General features: G+C 35.8%; 1 pseudogene; it reads left to right on the forward strand.

The window, feature by feature from the left end:
* Window positions 1-18,213, forward strand: part of LOC107730818 (multiple epidermal growth factor-like domains protein 6) — a 65,115-nt pseudogene that overhangs the window by 664 nt on the left and 46,238 nt on the right.

An 18,213-nucleotide genomic window follows, 5' to 3' on the forward strand; every position in this document is an offset into this window, starting at 1 on the left:
TGCATGCAACTGATCGTTTGGATCCTGAACATGTGGTTCAGCATGTTCTTGGAGCATCAAACTTTACAAGCTGTGAGAACATTGTCAACATCATAAAATGAGCTGTTTCCGCATCCACAAGATCTAAGAGCAGATCATTGATTTATTTTCTCAATAGCTCATAGAGTTATAGCATGATCAGAGCCGAACTCATTATAGTTTTTTTTTTTTTTACATAGTGACACAATAAATAAACGCAGAACGTCAAGACCCAAAACAGATAATTATATTTGTTAATGCTCTTTTTACTCAAAGAAGGCAATTTTCCCTTTGTTCTCACTATATAGGGTTCATAAACTGTTATATTTAGTCCCCAAGTCCTTAATATGTGGTTACATCCTTGCACAAATGAACTTATCCCAGTATTTAGTGAGGAACTTATGCATATCAGTATCCGTAAGTCTGCATACTGTCAGCTGACCACTAGGGTACACACGTTGACCCACTTACATGTTCTTCTGTGAGTTTTATGTGAACAAGATGGGTAATTATGACATCATCACTAAAGAAGGAGCTCTGATGTTCAAAGTCCAAGGCCCTGTCCCAAATAAGACTCTTTTATTTGCATGTTGCTGTTGTATGTGCACTTCATTTACCCTTAATGTGCCCCCACTGGTATGGATTTCACAGCGGACTGCTATCAAACAATTCATGCAACATTACATAACCAAACTGAGGAAGATCGAAATTGTATCCGGCCATCAATTTGAGACAGAAGTCTATGATGGGTCTTATAGAAAGTTCACCCAACAATTAAAATTTGCTGAAAATGTACTTATCCTCAGGCCATCCAAGATGTAGATGAGTTTGTTTCTTCATTGGAACAGATTTGGAGAAATTTAGCATTCACCAGTGGATCCTCTGCAGTGAATGGGTGCCAAATCTGTTCCAATGAAGAAGCAACTCATCTAACATCCGGGATGGCCTAAGGCTACATTTTCAGCCAGTTTTCGTTTTTGGGTGAACTATTCCTTTAAGTTCTATGGGTTTTTAAAGTATGAGTATGTATAGTGTAGTATAATTTTCACTCTTTCTCAGGCCAAATGTGTGTGAAGAGCAGGAGATGTCTATGCTGGGGGTGAGGCAACCATGTGTTCAGGCGTTTACTCGTATGGTGAAGGTGTGGCGGCAGGGCTGCTCTTCTCAGCGCTGGTGTATGGGCTACGAGAGGAGGTGAGACACACTCAAACAACAACTGTTGTTTCCCTGTTTAAACTATTGGTCATTACTCATTATCCCTTAAATCATTGCCTCTTATGATTATTTCCCCCAAGCATTTATCTCTTAGGTCAGGGTCAGTGAGTTTTAGGAGATTTTCTCTCCTTCCATTTAGTAGACTAAAATTTGACATCTACCGTAGCAGATGCTATGATTCCATTGACTTAAGTACACTGATTTAAGCTTTTCTGAAAATCTGGGGTTAAGTGACTAGCACAATGTTGATAGGATAGGATAGGAGTTATAGCTAATAACCAAACGTTGCCCCTCTGAAAGCAGACCTACACTTTTCGCATGATCAACCTGCTGATCAATGACCTACAGCCATGAAAATGTGGCAAAACATAGTAACTATGACAACACTGAAACTGAAGAAACATAGCTTAAAAGTTGCATTTAAAAAAAAAAAACCTGAGCACAGGTAACCCACCTGTCACAGGAAAAATCTCAATACAAATCGGACAATTCTGAAAGAGATGTTTCTCAAATGAATGAGCGAATGAGACGAGTAACAGTGTAAAAATTGTAAAAATAAACAATAAAACTAACTAACTAAATAAATGTGCTTACAATAAATATATATTAAATCGATTTAAATAAATAAATAAATAAATAAATACTAAATAAATACAACTAACAGTCCAGTACAATAGGGAGTAGAAAAAAACATAATGTAACACAATAGAAACAAAATATTTTCCCGACAATAGTTTTATTAAACACATTTATAATATTAATTTTTAAGGGTCAAGGAACATTTCAAGGATCATCATATTCTGGCATCTACAGTAGAGCCGCTAGGACCGTGAATCGTTTCAATCTTGTGAACTGGTTCAACAGATTCATCGAAAAGGTTCGACTCAAATAAACGACTCGTTCACTGGTTCAAACTGAACGCGTTTTTACGTTTCAGTACGCTGTTTTTTTATGCGATATACGAAAGTCTTTTTCGTATATTTTGGCGCCTCTTGCTGCTTTTTCAGCGTTTTTTTGCGCATTATGGACGCGGTTTTATAACGCCTTGTCAAGTTAATAGAAGTTCAGCAATCGGAAGATTCGGAAAGCATCGCTAGCGTTTGTTTATTAAAGGAGCAGCTGTATAATTTGTCGGCTGTTCTTATGATTATGCTATTTCCAGAGCATAAAATAAACAATAAATATCTTCTGCTTTCAAACATTATGGTCCATTTTGTATAAATACTTTGTTCATTTGGTTTCAGTGATGTAATGACTTGTAATGACATTAGGCCAGTATCAATATGATGAACCTGTTCATTATATTTCTGAGATTCTTTCTCCCTCTGTCTATCTCAGGACAGGGTATTATGCAGTGTATAGGCAGGTGTACAGTATGGAGATGCAAACTGTCTACAGGTGCTGCCCAGGATGGATGCAGAGAGGGGAAGAGAGAGGCTGCCTACATAGTGAGTATCATAACACTGTATGTGTATTGTGGGTCAAGGGTGTCTGAACAGTGTGTGTGATCCACAGGAGTGTGTTCCTCTGGTACCTGCTTTAACGGTGGGAAGTGCTCTGAGACTGGTGATCAGCTTTGTCAATGTCCGGTAGGGTTCGAGGGAAAGCTCTGCCAATACGGTCAGTCTTTTGTGCCTGTTTGAAGGGGTTGAAGTTTCTTATATCTTGAATGAACAGGTTCGGTTTTAGGTCTGATGCTTGGGTCAGGCTGTGTGCATTAATGTGTTTGTGTTGATGCAGTCATATTTCTAAGGCAAGGTTAATTGGTGTTTTTGAAGCTTGTTGATCTTGGGTTTCTCATCCCACATGCTCTGTCCTCCACCTGTGAGTGCAGAGGGAGTTTTCCCAGGCAAACATCACTTTGGTTTGTTAGGTAAAAGTTTGGGGTCAGTAGGATTTATTTTTGAATGAAATCAATACTTTATCCAGCAAGGCTGCATTAAAATGATCAGAAGTGACAGTAAAGGCATTTATAATGTTTCAAAAAAATTGTATTTCAAATAAATGCTGTTATTTTGAACTTTCTATTCATTAAAGAATCCTAAAAAAAAATGTATCAGGGTTTCGACAGAAACTATGAAGCAGCATTCAACATTGATAATAATAAGAAAAATATTTCTTGAGCAGCAAATCAGCATATTAGAATGATTTCCAAAGAATCATGTGCCACTGACGACTGGAGTTCAGCTTTGCATTCACAGGAATAAATTACATAAAAAATAAAATAGAAAACAATTGTTTTCATTTATAGCAATATTTCACAATATTACAGTTTTTACTATATTTTTTGATTAAATAAAAGCAGCCTTGGTAAGCATAAGAGACTTCTTTCAAAAACATTACAAAATCTTACCAACCCAAGACTTTTTAATGTTAGTGTATTTGTAAAAACCTAGCCTTACTGTTTTACTTTTAATACAAAAAGCTACTTTGCTTGTATAACAGCAAAGAGTCTTTGAACATTGAAGCTGTCTCACACCCAGTAGTATGTAAATGAGACTTGATTTTCTTGTCTTGCAGTAAACCTTTAAGTTTAGTCAGAGATTTTTTGTGTGTTCTGTCTAAAGCAGCTTTCCTCCTGCGGTTTTACGCTGAGATGGTAGTTTGTGCTCCTAAAATGCTTTAGAGTTTCTAAAATTAAAATTTTCTACTGCATGTCCGTAGGACATCAGAAGGCTGATGGCTAAACAGTGCGGTGGTGAAATGATGAAAAATGTCTTTTCCATGTTGAACTGGTAAATCTATTAAGCTAATTTTACTCAGAGACTGTGTATATGTGCGTGTGGAAGAATGTTTTTACAGTGCTCTCTTTCAGTAGACATATCACTACCACTGTAGCTCAGGACATGCTGTAGCTTAGCTGGCCTTTCCTCTTGAACTGATTTGCTGTGTTTAATGGCCACTGGTCACCTCTCAGTTCCGAGAGAGAAAATGCGGGGAATACTGTTTATAGAATGAATAAGAAAAGTCAAAGAAATAGTTTTCTTACCCTCATGTTGTTCCAAACCTGTGACTTACTTTCTTCCGTGGAACAAAAATGGAGATGTTAAACAGAATGTTCACGCTGCTTTTTTCCATACAGTGAAAGTGGATTGTGACCAGGGGCTGTCAAACTCCAAAAAGGATCCTACCATCCGAGCAGTAACATACCGGAAGCCCATTGATCAGACAGTTTTTTTTTTTTCAAATTCTGTTGTTTCCACTTTAAGTGATCTGCATTTAACGTCTTTGGAGGAGAAAGTCTCACAGTTAAATAATTCTCTTTTTACTACTTTAGACTCTTTTGCTCCTCTAAGGTCATGTAAAGTTACTTTCGCTCGCTCTGCTCCTTGGTATAATGGCAATCTGTGTACTAGGAAGGCTGCTTGTTGGAAAATGGAGTGTAAATGTTGCCTTACTGGCTTGAATGTCTATTATCAAGCTTGGAAGGATCTTCTGAATGACCTCCATTAATTGAGACTGAAGGATCATCTTATTTTTCTCAGAATATTGTAAACAATCAAGGAAATCCCAGACACTTGTTTCAAACTATAAATAGATTGCTTCAAGTAAATACTGCAACCACCTTACGTGTTTCTCAACAGTTATGTAATTCCTTTCTTCATTTTTTCAATTCAAAAATTGACAGTGTTCGCAAACAAATTTCTGTTTCCACTGAGGTTTGCTGGTATTCCTCTCACACATTTTCCACAGCTTGATTCTGAGGCACTAAAAACGGAGGTATCTTGCATGAAATCTACCACTTGCGTGCTTGATCCTGTTCCCACAAGCTTATTTAAATCATGCTTTGATGTTTTGTGCCCTGTTATCCTCAGTATTATAAATGATTCATTGCAGACTGGGGTTATTCCAGCAGCATTAAAGATTGCTGCTGTAACTCCTGTGCTGAAAAAAGAAAATGCTGCCCTCAATGATTATAACAATTAACAAAACAGCTTTTGATACTGTTGATCATAGTCTTTTACTTTCCCATCTTGAAAGAGTTTTGGGTGTGTCCGGAACAGCTTTAAACTGGTTTAAATTAGGGCTGCACGATAAATCGCATGCGATATTTAACGCGCATCTTGTCAGAAAGCCGGTTCTGTAATCAGCGGTAAATCTCCATCACGTGCGTGCTTTCACATTGAGCAGCATTAACTACACAGAGCCGTTGTTCACTCACGTTAAATCCTATTTTACTGACTGTTCCCAGTTCATTTCTATGGATGGTTACTGGTCTGAGATTAGCTCTGTATGTACTGGTGTTCCTCAAGGCTCAGTTTTAGGGCCTTTACTGTTCCATATTTACTTGTCACCACTTGGGCATCTGTGACAAACGCTTGGTCTACACTACCACTTCTATGCTGACGATACTGAAATCTATATACACTCAAAACCTGGTGAAACTCTTGATGTCTGCTATCTATCTGACTATTTCTGAGATAAAAACATGGATGAATAATAACTTCTTCTGCCTAAGTAGTGGTAAAACCAAAGTCATGCTTATTGGTTCCCGTCTTCAAATCTTTAAAGGTGGTTCTCTGACTCTGTCTGTTGATGCTTCTGTATTGGAGACTAAAAGTAAAATGAGGAACCTTGGAGTTATATTTGATGCCAGTCTTGCATTTGATCATTTTGTACATAACACTGTTAAAGCATCCTTTTTTAATCTCAGAAATATGGCAAGATTGAGTCCTAAACTACATTTTTCTGTTTGTTGTTTCTTGGATAGATTACTGCAATGCCCTTTTAGCTGGAGTTTTTAAATTTACACTTAATAAACTGCAGTATGTACAAAATTTGGCTGCTAGGATCCTGACTGGGACCAGGATATGCAATCATATTACTCTTATTTTGGAGTCTTTGTACTGGCTCCCAGTCAGGTTGATGCTCACATGCAAAGCATTACATGGTTTGGCTCAACGTTACCTATCCGCATTGTTAATTCCTTATGCCCCTAATCTCAGATTGCGCTCCTCACATTCTAATTTGCTGGCTGTACCTCGAACCAGCTTAAGATCTATGGGTGTCAGGGCTTTTTCTCTCTATGCTCCTACCCTTTGGAATTCTCTTCCTCCTGAACTTAGGGGAGCACAGACCTCAAGACATACATTTTGAAATTAGCATTCACTTGTTTATTTTATTGATTGTTTTTTGTGTATCGCTTATTTTGTGTACAGTGCTTTGAGAAGTTGCTTTAAATGCGCTATATAAACAAAGGATATCATTATATTATTGTTGTTATAATGTAATAACTGGTCATAGCTCAGATCAATGAGGCATACGATCAGTCAGTTCCAAAAAGAAATACAAAACCTAATCCAGTCTAATATTTGGTAATAATATAGCATAATTAGAAAGTTATAAGCATTTTTTTGTAGGCCTTTCATTTTTAATTAGGAACACCACAAGTGTATTAAGGTGGGAAAAAATCCTCCAAAAGTACAAAAATTATCGTAAAATGTATTAAGTTGTTATACCCTGTGTGTGCAAAGTCAGTAAACTTTAGTCCAATGCGAAACCGTTAACTAGCATTTTCAGAAAAAGAAAATCCTCACTGGGTCAAAATTACTGAAAGAGAACTTAAGAACATGTTAAGAACATGCTTTTCATCCTTGTTCTAAAAATGTATGAACATTACATATGTAAACACATACCTGTGTCTTAGAGGTATTTATTTTCACTCATGCTTTTTATTGCTCTTTAATTGTTTATTAGATTAATGGCAAATCTGAGCACAGTTTGAGGTGTGATTCAAATCTGAAACTCTAAAGGACACACATGTGAAATTACTGGGCTCTGAGCCAACAGTGTTGTTCTACTGTCAACAGTTTCTTCCTGATGGGATGGAGGAGACTCGTGGGAAACAAGCTCTTCACTGTTACTGCAACTTTCCTGTTTACGGGTTTACAAATTGTGCTGAGCGTACAGTGTTTAAAGATGTGTCTGTGTGTACTGACTGAGTCTGTTTGATACAGTTTGCTTTAGGGTTTCCTTTTCCCCCCCCGTCTTGTTTGCCCTGTAGTGGAGTTAAGAGTTACAACCCCATGGAGCGTCCTGACTCTACATAGTTTCTTGGAATACTGCAGTGTATTGAGGAGTCCAAGAGGTCCTGATCCCCAAACAGCTTATTTAGGCACACCTTTAAACTGGGTCACATTACTTACATTTTTTGCATGAAGACACATAAACATATATTATATTCTTCTAGTCAAGTTGACATCTTTGTTATCATTCACTATACACTGTATTGAATGTAAAACAGCATTTGCAATGCATTTAAAGAGATGAAAATCCTGTCATCATTTACTCACCCTCATGTCGTTCCAAACCTGTTTGTTTGCCCTGTAGTGGAGTTAAGAGTTACAACCCCATGGAGCGTCCTGACTCTACATAGTTTCTTGGAATACTGCAGTGTATTGAGGAGTCCAAGAGGTCCTGATCCCCAAACAGCTTATTTAGGCACCCCTTTAAACTGGGTCACATTACTTAAATTTTTTGCATGAAGACACATAAATATATATTATATTCTTCTAGTCAAGTTGACATCTTTATCATTCACTATACACTGTATTGAATGTAAAACAGCATTTGCAATGCATTTAAAGAGATGAAAATCCTGTCATCATTTACTCACCCTCATGTCGTTCCAAACCTGTATGGCTTTAATTCTTTTGTGGAATACAAAATAATATGTTGTTGTTTTGGACCCCATTGACTTTCATTGTATGGACAAAAGAAGTTTAAACATTCTTTAAAATATCTTCCTTTGTTTCCCCACAGAAAATATGGAGTCATTGAGGTTTGGAATGATATTCCAACACTCATGTTCTTAAGTAAATGTAAGGATCTTGTTAGCCAATATTGTTTTTCCTCCATCTGCATGGCTTTGATTATTTCAGCAGAAAAGAAAAGTTACTACAGAGCTGGAAAAAGCTTTAATGAAAGATTTTTCTTCAGAGTAACATGTCCTGATCAATCATGCACAATGAGACCAACATTTACAGAACATTTACAGTATTAAGAAAGAGTCAGTAGTTTTTCCAGTGTTCGACTTTCTCACTGCTCCATTCTGGTCTTTATCCTTCAGTTCAGTCACCTTCTCTGAACTAAAAGTTCTGTTCCAGCATAAATATGTGTATTTGTGCAGAGGGGTCTGTAAATTATGATTGAGGTCCTCGGATAGATTACAGGCTGTTCAAAAGCTTGCTTATCCAGGACGGCTATTCCTTTTAGTTTAATGAACTCATACTGACATGCTCCATATGCTGGTTTGGTGAAAAACTCAGAGCAAGAGCTTCACTGCTGCAGTACGCTCTGGCGGACACGGGCTGTTAAACTGGAAATTCGGTTGAAGGATTATTGAACAGCAAAACAATGAAACCGCAAAACAATGCAATGAAATCACTGGCATTGAAAACAGAGACCTTGTGAGTGAGGAGTGAGTTTCCCGTTCAACAGTAGGTTACTTCTTCTTGTTGAGATGGGCTTGATGATGCAGTGAGTCTGGCATCTTTAAAACGTTATTCCAGTGAGAACTTGAGAAGAAAATTAATCCAGTATCTCCACTCAGCAGGTGATCTCAGCTGAGAGACAGAGAAACCAAATTCCTTAGAAGATTCCTGAATATAGACAAAAATGAGACGCAAACTATTGGCATACAAAAAGAGTAGAGAGATATAAAATGAATCTTGATAGCATAATATGTTGAGAAATGTTTGCATTTAAATTGAAATTGACTTTTGACTGCAGATTTTAGTATCTTGGCTAATGTGAGCACAGCACAGTTTGAGACATTCTTGAGATTTCTTCTGAAAATCTAGAGGAGGTCTGCGGTATATATATATTTTTAATGTAAATTATATTCTACCATTCAAGTTTTTTTTTTTTAAGAAATGAATAATTTCATTTGACCAGAACACATTAAATTGATCAAAAGTGACAGTAGAAACATTTATAATATTTCAAATATTTCAAATCAATTTGGTTCTTTTGAACTTTCTATTCATCAAAGAATCCTGAAATAAAATGTACCACGGTTTCCACAAAAAATATGAAGCAGCACAACTGTTTTCAACATTGATAATAATAAGAAATGTTTCTCAAGCAGCAAATCAGCATATTAGAATGATTTCTGAAGGATAGTGTGTCACTGAAGACTGGAGAAATAGCTGCGGTTAATTTCAATTGTAATAATATTCCACAATATTACTGTTTTTACTGTATTTTTATACTGAAAGACATTTAAAGTATTTCCTCTGTCCCCCTAGTCAGATCAAATGAAACGTGCTGTTCAGAGTAACCCGGGAAAAATGTCTCCGTTAAAAAAAAAAGAATAATAAATTATTTTATCTTGCTTTGACTTCCTGTTTGAGCTCTCTATTGGAATAACCACAGATAGAGCGTGTAACTTCTCAGTACATCTGTAAATCTGTTCTTGTCTTTCCACAGGAAAATATTGTCAGCACTCAGTATTATTATGGGATGTTTGCTCAAGGTCAGTGCTGTGCCATAGAGTCAAAGGTTGTTAGGGAAACATGACTCCACAAGATCAGAAAGATAAAAAAGCTATATTTTGGGGACAAATGTGTCCCCAGAATTAAGCTAAATCTGGGAATCTGAGAATGTCCTCATGTATAATATGTTTATAATATTAAAAAGTCAGATGTAGAGTTCATCTGGTGATGCTGTGTTGCCTTAGAAACCAAGTGTGGGTATGGCCTGGATCTTTGCTACGGCGACCCATCCTTGGTTTCTGAGGCTTTACAGAAAAACAAATTTCTTTATTTTTTAAAAATAGATATTTTCTTTTTACTTATTTTGAGGCATTTTTGCTTACACTGTTTCAAAACCATCTTGAATTTGCATGTCCTTCATGGTTGAGCAGAAGGCAGTTGTTTGGAGCAGCCTTTGGACTTTACCCGAGTCTGAGTGCTGGTGTGTGTTTGTTTGTGTGGTTCATTTGTTTTTGTCTGTGTGATGACATTTTTCACAAGCATGTTAAAATGACCGCAAAATGTCATATTTGAAGACATCAGACTGGAAACATTATTACAGAAAGCCTTTCACAAATCTAAACATCATGCTGGAAAGAAGAAACTATTCAAAATAAAGAAAGATTTTCCAGGTGGATGGTGAAGTAAAATATTAGAACTAAATTGGCATCAAATAACAACATATATACTTCATTATTATTATTATTTTTTTTTTTTAAATGAGTGCAGTTTAAATCAAAATGATCTAAAAGCATTAGTAAAAGAAAACCCTCAATTTAATGAGTTTGTTGATGTAATTTTTTGCAGTATTTCTTATGTTTCCAACAACATAAAGATTATTATAGTCTATATGGATGCTCAGTGTTTTCTTTCTTTCTTTCTTTCTTGTCTGTTCAGATATAAATGAGTGTGTGGACCGTAACGGAGGATGTGAAGGCATGTGCTGTAATATTATTGGCAGTTTTTACTGCAGGTATCCCGATGGCATGAAACTTGGCGCTGATGGGAAATCCTGCCAAGGTGAGTGAACACTTACATCCATTGAGTTTATATCCTCTTTCTAAAGTCATTTAACCTCTTAAGAATTAATATCTATGAGCAGCAGTAAATTAAATCATAGCTGTATGATGTTGTGTATTCGCCATAAAACATTCAGGCACATTTATGACCAGATTATTAATGCATTCAACCATCATGATCATAAATGAGAGTAGCTCTCTGTTAATGATATCCAAGATTCACCTTTTAATCCATCCTGTGAATGTTATTGAATCGGGAGCTTGTTTAAGGCCATTAGTTTGGCCAGGTTTCATCATGAGATGAAGAAGGATGTATGAAAGGCTGTAATTGATTACTTTAGGGTCAAAACGGTTAATTAGCGCTATTGAACTTCATTCAATAAACCAGTCATGACCAGCATGACTGCATACATGTAGGAATCTGTAGGAATCTGTAGGAATTCATCCCATGACAAGAGTCTGACAAAACCCATGTAACACTGAGGAAATTGTAAATGAGCTTAATAGCTACAGTATTGTGTATTGTTAAACATTTGCAATAGCTCCCAACAATATGTGCTGTGTTGATTTTGGACATTCTTTGACAAAGCAGCATGAATATGGACAATATCTGCACACTCACACATGCTTGAATATGTTCAGCAGATGTAATATACCTAATTATGAATGATGGATCAGGCATCATTCATCAGCTCTTTGGTTCTACAACATTACAGATTTCTCTGAGAATTCTATAAGTTTGACGTTTTAGTATCTAGAATTTTCATTTGAACAAAGTTATATTTTTCTTAAAAACCAAACTGACATCTGACAGGTCAGTTCTATTCTGACATCAGAATTTATGATAAGAAATCTGTAATGACATCATGTCTGTGTTTTAACAGATAAAGTTTCTTGTGATGTCATAAACACATATGTAGGATGTATTTACGTTTGTCCACTACAGACTCATCTTTAACTCAAATGTCCACATAATCCATACTCTTTTCCCCACAAACATTAACTGAGGCTTCTTTTATGTGCATAAATAAGCTTTTAAAAGCAAACATCTGTTAAAATAGTCAAGAAATAGATGGAGTGAAACATGGTTGGTCACCATTAATCTCCTGTTTTTAAGCACATTCCTCATAGTGACAGCTTGACATTTACTATTTATGGCCACTCATATGTATTGAACACAATGTTTCATACCATACTTTTTGCCAGCCCTAACAAAAATTTACAAAAATTACCTTGGTATGGTCATGTTTCTTGTTCGTGATTCTGGACATGTATTTGATATCTGAAGTATTTATGAGTACCATGTAAATACCATGATATATAAATATGGTAATCATTAAGTATCATTAAGTATATATCAGAGTACCTTAATTTTACCATATGATACCATCACTATACTATGGTACCTTTTGAAAGGGTGTTGACAAAAAGAGAAGGAATTCACTTACTAGCAGAAAAACAGTAATTAAAATATTCAGAACTGCATTTTGCATTTTTATTGTTTTAAAAATTATTTTTATTTTATCCATTTTTAATTTTAAATTTAAAGACAGAAATAAATAAATATTTACATAATTAAATCACTTTAAAGACATACGTACATACATTTAAAGGCAAATGATTTTATAAACAAACAAACAATTAAATAAATAAATTAGACAAAGATAAATAAATATATTTCAAGAATGAAAGGGTGCCGACCAAATGTGTCAGCCTAATTTAATACATTTATTAGGTGAAGGCAGACATGTCTCATTTGTTGTATGCTGTCCCCACAGATAAAGATGAGTGTGAGGAGCTGAATGGTGGTTGCCAGCAGACATGTGTGAACACACTCGGTTCATACCACTGTGAGTGCATCGAGGGTTTCCGCATACATGCTGATGCTCACACATGCATAGGTAAGATCTCTATGGCATGCATACATGCTCACAAACACACATGCATCATGGAGAAGTCTCTTTCTGTCTTGAGTGGCATCTGTGTAACACCTGTAGTCATGCATTCAACAGCAGGCTGCCTAAAACTCCATTAAATCCTCTAGCTTAACAAACAACGTTAACACAGCGAGTGAGCTCTGGTTCTGCCGATCTCATCACCCTAAAACAGGCTTTATCCGGTTTTACTGGAGTCTGGATGTGTCATCACTCTGTGACAGGCCTGGCAATGTCATCACAGTGAGACAACAGCTCTGACCTGTCCCCTAAGACTCGGTAAATCTGCCAACTCAGACACGACATGGAAACATCATCAGTCATAGAGTGAGAGAGAAGGAATGAGAACCTTCCAAAACTCTCAATCTATATACAAACTCCAAACTGGATTTGATTCAGGGATGTTTTCCCTCCATGCTAAAAGTTTTTTTTTTTTTTTTACTTCCTGTCCAAACAGAAAATCTGAGATTGTCATTACAAGATTTCAGATTTGTATATGCTCTAACCAGGTTTATTATTGTTAGCTAAAACTAAAACCATAAGAAAAACATGTATGCTACTTTGAATAAAATGAACGCTAACTGTAATAAAATAAAATATAAAAAGCAGCTTATTACCAAGGCAGCATTTTCATTTATTTTAAGTTGCAGTACTAAAATTAAAACTAAATAAATTTAAAGTAATAAATAAAATTAATAAATACTGTATAGACATTTAAAACAAAAACTAATACAAATGACAAAAACACAACTAAATTACTAAAACTTCAACTAAAAGTAAAGAGAAAACAGAAAATATTAATATAAAGTCTTATTCAAAATATTAACCAAAACTATTGACTAGTATGTCAATGATACTAAAACAACACTTGCTCAAAATACTTTTTAGGGTGGTGTGGCTTTGTGCTCAAAAGTCTGGGTTGGTATCTAAATGGTTGTAGGAGCGTTAGCAAAGCTAAAATTACTACTGAGGGATTGTCCTTGTAGTATATGTGTGTAGATACTTATTTTTGTTCATTACATGCATTGTGTGTATGTGTGTGTGTGTGTGACCTTTTTCCAGCGGTGAACTCTTGCTCTGTGAAGAATGGTGGCTGTGAGCATAGGTGTGTTGATCTGGGGAACAAGCAGTACAAGTGTGAATGTCGCAGCAACTACCAGCTCAAAAGAGACGGCAAACACTGTGAATGTGAGTTCACATGCATACGCCGTCTTTGACTTACTGATTTTACTGTAGTAATATTGTGATGGTTATGTAAACACTTGTGTGTGTGTGTGTGCTCTGTGTTGTTCTCTCAGTGAAGGACCCCTGTAAGGAACATAATGGTGGACGTGCTCATATCCGCAGTAATGTGAATGGACAGGTGCAGTGCAGCTGCAGATCAGGATACAGAATGGGAGCTGACTTCAAGAGATGTGAAGGTTTGAGTGCATGTCTTTAAAGATAAATATTACTATCTTGCGCCAGCTTAGACATTAAAGGGGACATCGGATGCAAAATTTACTTTTATATGGTGTTTGCATATAATGTGTCTTAGCAGGGTGTGGACACAACCACCCTACAATGATAAAAATCCATTCACGACATTTTTTTTAATCCCCAAAAAGCGCAATTCATCTTCTCCCGACATGAGAGCTAGGATGCATATTTTAGTTTATTTGTTTATATTTATTTGATCTCTCAGTGCAATTCCACTGGCCACAGTGAATCTCTCTTCAGCTGTGCCATAAAACCGACCTCCACTACCCATCTATGTCCTGCTCAAATACACACACAGCAGATTACTGGTATAACAAGCCTGCTGTTGGTTACTATGTGTGCAGGCCAGTGTAAAGCCATTGGCCTGAGTCATGGGTACACATGTTTGTCTGGACCTCATTTATGTCCAGACTTTATGAGACAACCTCAGCCGATGCATATTTTATTTTATTTGTTTATATTTATTTTATCTCTCAGTGCAATTCCACTGGCCACAGTGAATCTCTCTTCAGCTGTGCCATAAAACCGACCTCCACTACCCATCTATGTCCTGCTCAAATACACACACAGCAGATTACTGGTATAACAAGCCTGCTGTTGGTTACTATGTGTGCAGGCCAGTGTAAAGCCATTGGCCTGAGTCATGGGTACACATGTTTGTCTGGACCTCATTTATGTCCAGACTTTATGAGACAACCTCAGCCGACCCCATGAAGAGACTCTGACCCCTGCTGTGCACACACATACCTTGCCATGCTTATGCACAGACACACATACACACACTCATATTGCTGGTATCCTAATTGAATACATTGTGTTTATTTATTTAGTGTAAAATACAAAGTATTAGTGAGTTTTACACTGATATATCTTCTAATTACCCAAACATTTCCTCTCCCAGACATAGATGAATGTGTGTCTGGTCAGGCTAAATGTGCTCATGGCTGTGTTAATTTCCCGGGATCGTTCCATTGTGTGTGTAATCCGGGATTTGAGCTGGGTGCTGATGGGAAACCGTGCTATCGTAAGTACAAATACACACACACACACATACACTAATATATGCTCTGTGATTCTTTTAGAGTAATATGAGGTGAAAAACTTAAAACACTTTAGAAAACAATTTAGATTATATCAGTAGTTCACTGACACGTGGATTTGGTTTACTGGAGTCAAACAGTCTGTGATTGGTCAGTGTTTTGACCAATCAGTGAAGTCTTAATAATGTGGGGTGACGTATCCTGCAGGTATAGAGATGGAAATCGTGAATGGCTGTGAGAAAAACAACGGGGGCTGCTCTCATCACTGTGAGCACATCACCAGTGGGCCCTTGTGCTCCTGTAACCAAGGTTACCAGCTCGCTGAGGACCTCAAGACATGTATAGGTATGGCCCCTACATGATGGTTGTCTAGCAAATCCTTCACTATGTAAAATGTAGTTTTTTTTTAAAAATTATAAATTATATATATATATATATATATATATATATATAAAGTTTGGGGGTAAGAGTTAGCTTTTTTTATACCTGCTCAAGAAACACAATTATTATTATTGATGTTGTTAACAGTTGCTGCTTAATATTTTAGTGGAAACTGTGATACATTTTTTTCCACATAATGGTAGAATGACAGACTATCAAACAGACTATCAAAAAATGTATAAATTATATACAGCCTTGTATATAATTAGATATACTCATAATAACAAAATATGCACCATAAAATTCACAGATCACAATTATTCAATGACAAAAAATAGATAATTTAACATCAAAACATTTCAGATGGAATACATCTCACAAATATAGATGTTGTTAGATCAAGATTAAACAAAAGTCATGATTAACCATTCTTATTGGTGTTCATTTGGTTTATGTTGTCTAACAATATTTAAATACTTGACTGCTTTTTAGTGTTACTGTTACATAGTTTTTTTTCCTCATGAGAATAAGCTTTTGTGTTTGTGTGTGTCATCCACAGACACTGATGAGTGTGAAAACAGGGAGGCGTGCTGTAGTCACTACTGTAAGAATTACCCAGGAGGCTATGAGTGTGGCTGTAGACCTGGATACACACCCAACGGCTGCACATGTGATGGTGTGTCTGTGTTTAGTTTCATGTCTTCCTCTTTTGACCCTTTATTAACCAAACCCTTTTTTTTTTTAAACTTTACATACTTGTAAATTCATATTTTTCCTCGTTTTCCTCATAAATGGACTATTTAAGTTTACTTGAGAACATTTAGTGTATCATGAAAGCTGTTTTAATATGAACCTCTCTCTTCAGACATTGATGAGTGTTTGTCTGAGATGTCAGGATGTTCTCAGTACTGTGTGAACACGCTGGGCTCTTATGAGTGTTTCTGTCAGGTGGGCTTCAGACTGGACTACGACCAGAAATCATGCTTACGTGAGTACAAGTTTGATTGGCTTTGTTTAGTGCTGACCTCATAGTCAGGAAGTGATGCACAGACTTCAAAATAAAGAGTACTATTGACACCCAAAAGACATGTTATGAGTTGCCAAAATGATATATAACCTCTAATCATTATTTTAGTATCATTGAGTTACTATTTTAAGTTTTTAATATTTAGAATTAGTTTTTATTTTTAAATTTTCTGTTTTCATTCTAAAATGTAATATTAAGAAAAAACGTTAACTCTATTAAATTTCAATTAGTTAGGGAAAAATTCTAATTTACATCTAATATCCTGATGTACTAAAATAACTAAAAATTGAAATAAAATGTAATAAAAATTATATAGACATTTAAAAAAATGACAAAAATGTACAAAATTTAAATGAATGAATGATTAAAATGAATTCAAAGTTTATTTTATTTCAAGTAACAAAAGTTGTTTTTTTATGGTTTTTGTTTTAATTTTAGTTAACCCTGATCACTGTTTCTGCGGATGTCTCTATTCTTTTGTCTCTGTTGTTCTGTCTGTGTGTTTAGCTCTCTATGAAAGTGAACTGGAGGAGGAGGAGGAGGAAGAGAAAGAGGTGGTGGGCAGTGAAGATGAGCCAGAGGTTCTGCGTTTGCCGGACTTGCTATTTCCGTCGCCCCCCACAACTGCTGCATTACACTGCTGCTTTAAGCAGACCGTTTGATGACGACACATACACTTACGACCCAGAACACCCACACAACCTTGAACAGAGAGAGGAGCTGACCGTCATCAGCAAGATTAGTAAGAGAAACCCAGAATGTTAACTTCAGAACTGTGACATAAACATACAGAGATAAGGACACATGAATATGTTGATCTCTCTGTCTCTGTATCAGTGTGTGAGGAGGGTTCGTTCGGTGATGACTGCAGTGTGAGCTGTGAGGACTGTGTCAATGGAGGAGTGTGTGCGTTAGAGAAGGATCGCTGTGTGTGTGCACCTGGCTGGACGGGGGTCACCTGTAATGACAGTGAGTGTCTTTATTCTCTACTATCACTGAACTCTGACCTGTACAGAAGCCTTGAAGAAATTCATTTACATTGTTAAGGTTTATTTATACAGAGCAAGACATTTTTTAAATGCAAAACATGCCAAATAAGACTTATTTTTGAAGAAGAGAAGTTTCTTTTGAACTCACATATACTCTTAAATATCATACTGCAAAGATTTTTTATTATTTATTTGAGTTATTTTATTTTTGAGTTGTTATTTTATTTAATATTATATTTTTTGATGGCAAACAACAAGGGTTATAATTAGAGCAGGGTTATTATATTTGACTAAAACTAAAACCATAAAAAAATATTTTCATTACATGAAATAAAATAAAATAACATTAAATATATAAAATAAAAAATAGTATAAAAAACTTATTTCAGCTAGTTGCCAAGGCAACATTTTTCATTTTAATTTAGTTTAACTTGATGAACTAAAATAACTAAAACGAAAACTGAAATAATAATAAATAAAAAATATTTAAACAAAATCTACTAAAACTGACAATCGCAAGTTCACAACACAACAAAATTACGAAAACTTTAACTGAAAATAAAATGAAACGTACAAAAACAAAGAATTCAAAATATGAATAAAAACTATAGTAGTATCTCAGTGATACTAAAATAAC

Source organism: Sinocyclocheilus rhinocerous, unplaced genomic scaffold (assembly GCF_001515625.1).
Source record: "Sinocyclocheilus rhinocerous isolate Xijiao unplaced genomic scaffold, SAMN03320098_v1.1 scaffold938, whole genome shotgun sequence".
Lineage (NCBI taxonomy): Eukaryota > Metazoa > Chordata > Actinopteri > Cypriniformes > Cyprinidae > Sinocyclocheilus > Sinocyclocheilus rhinocerous.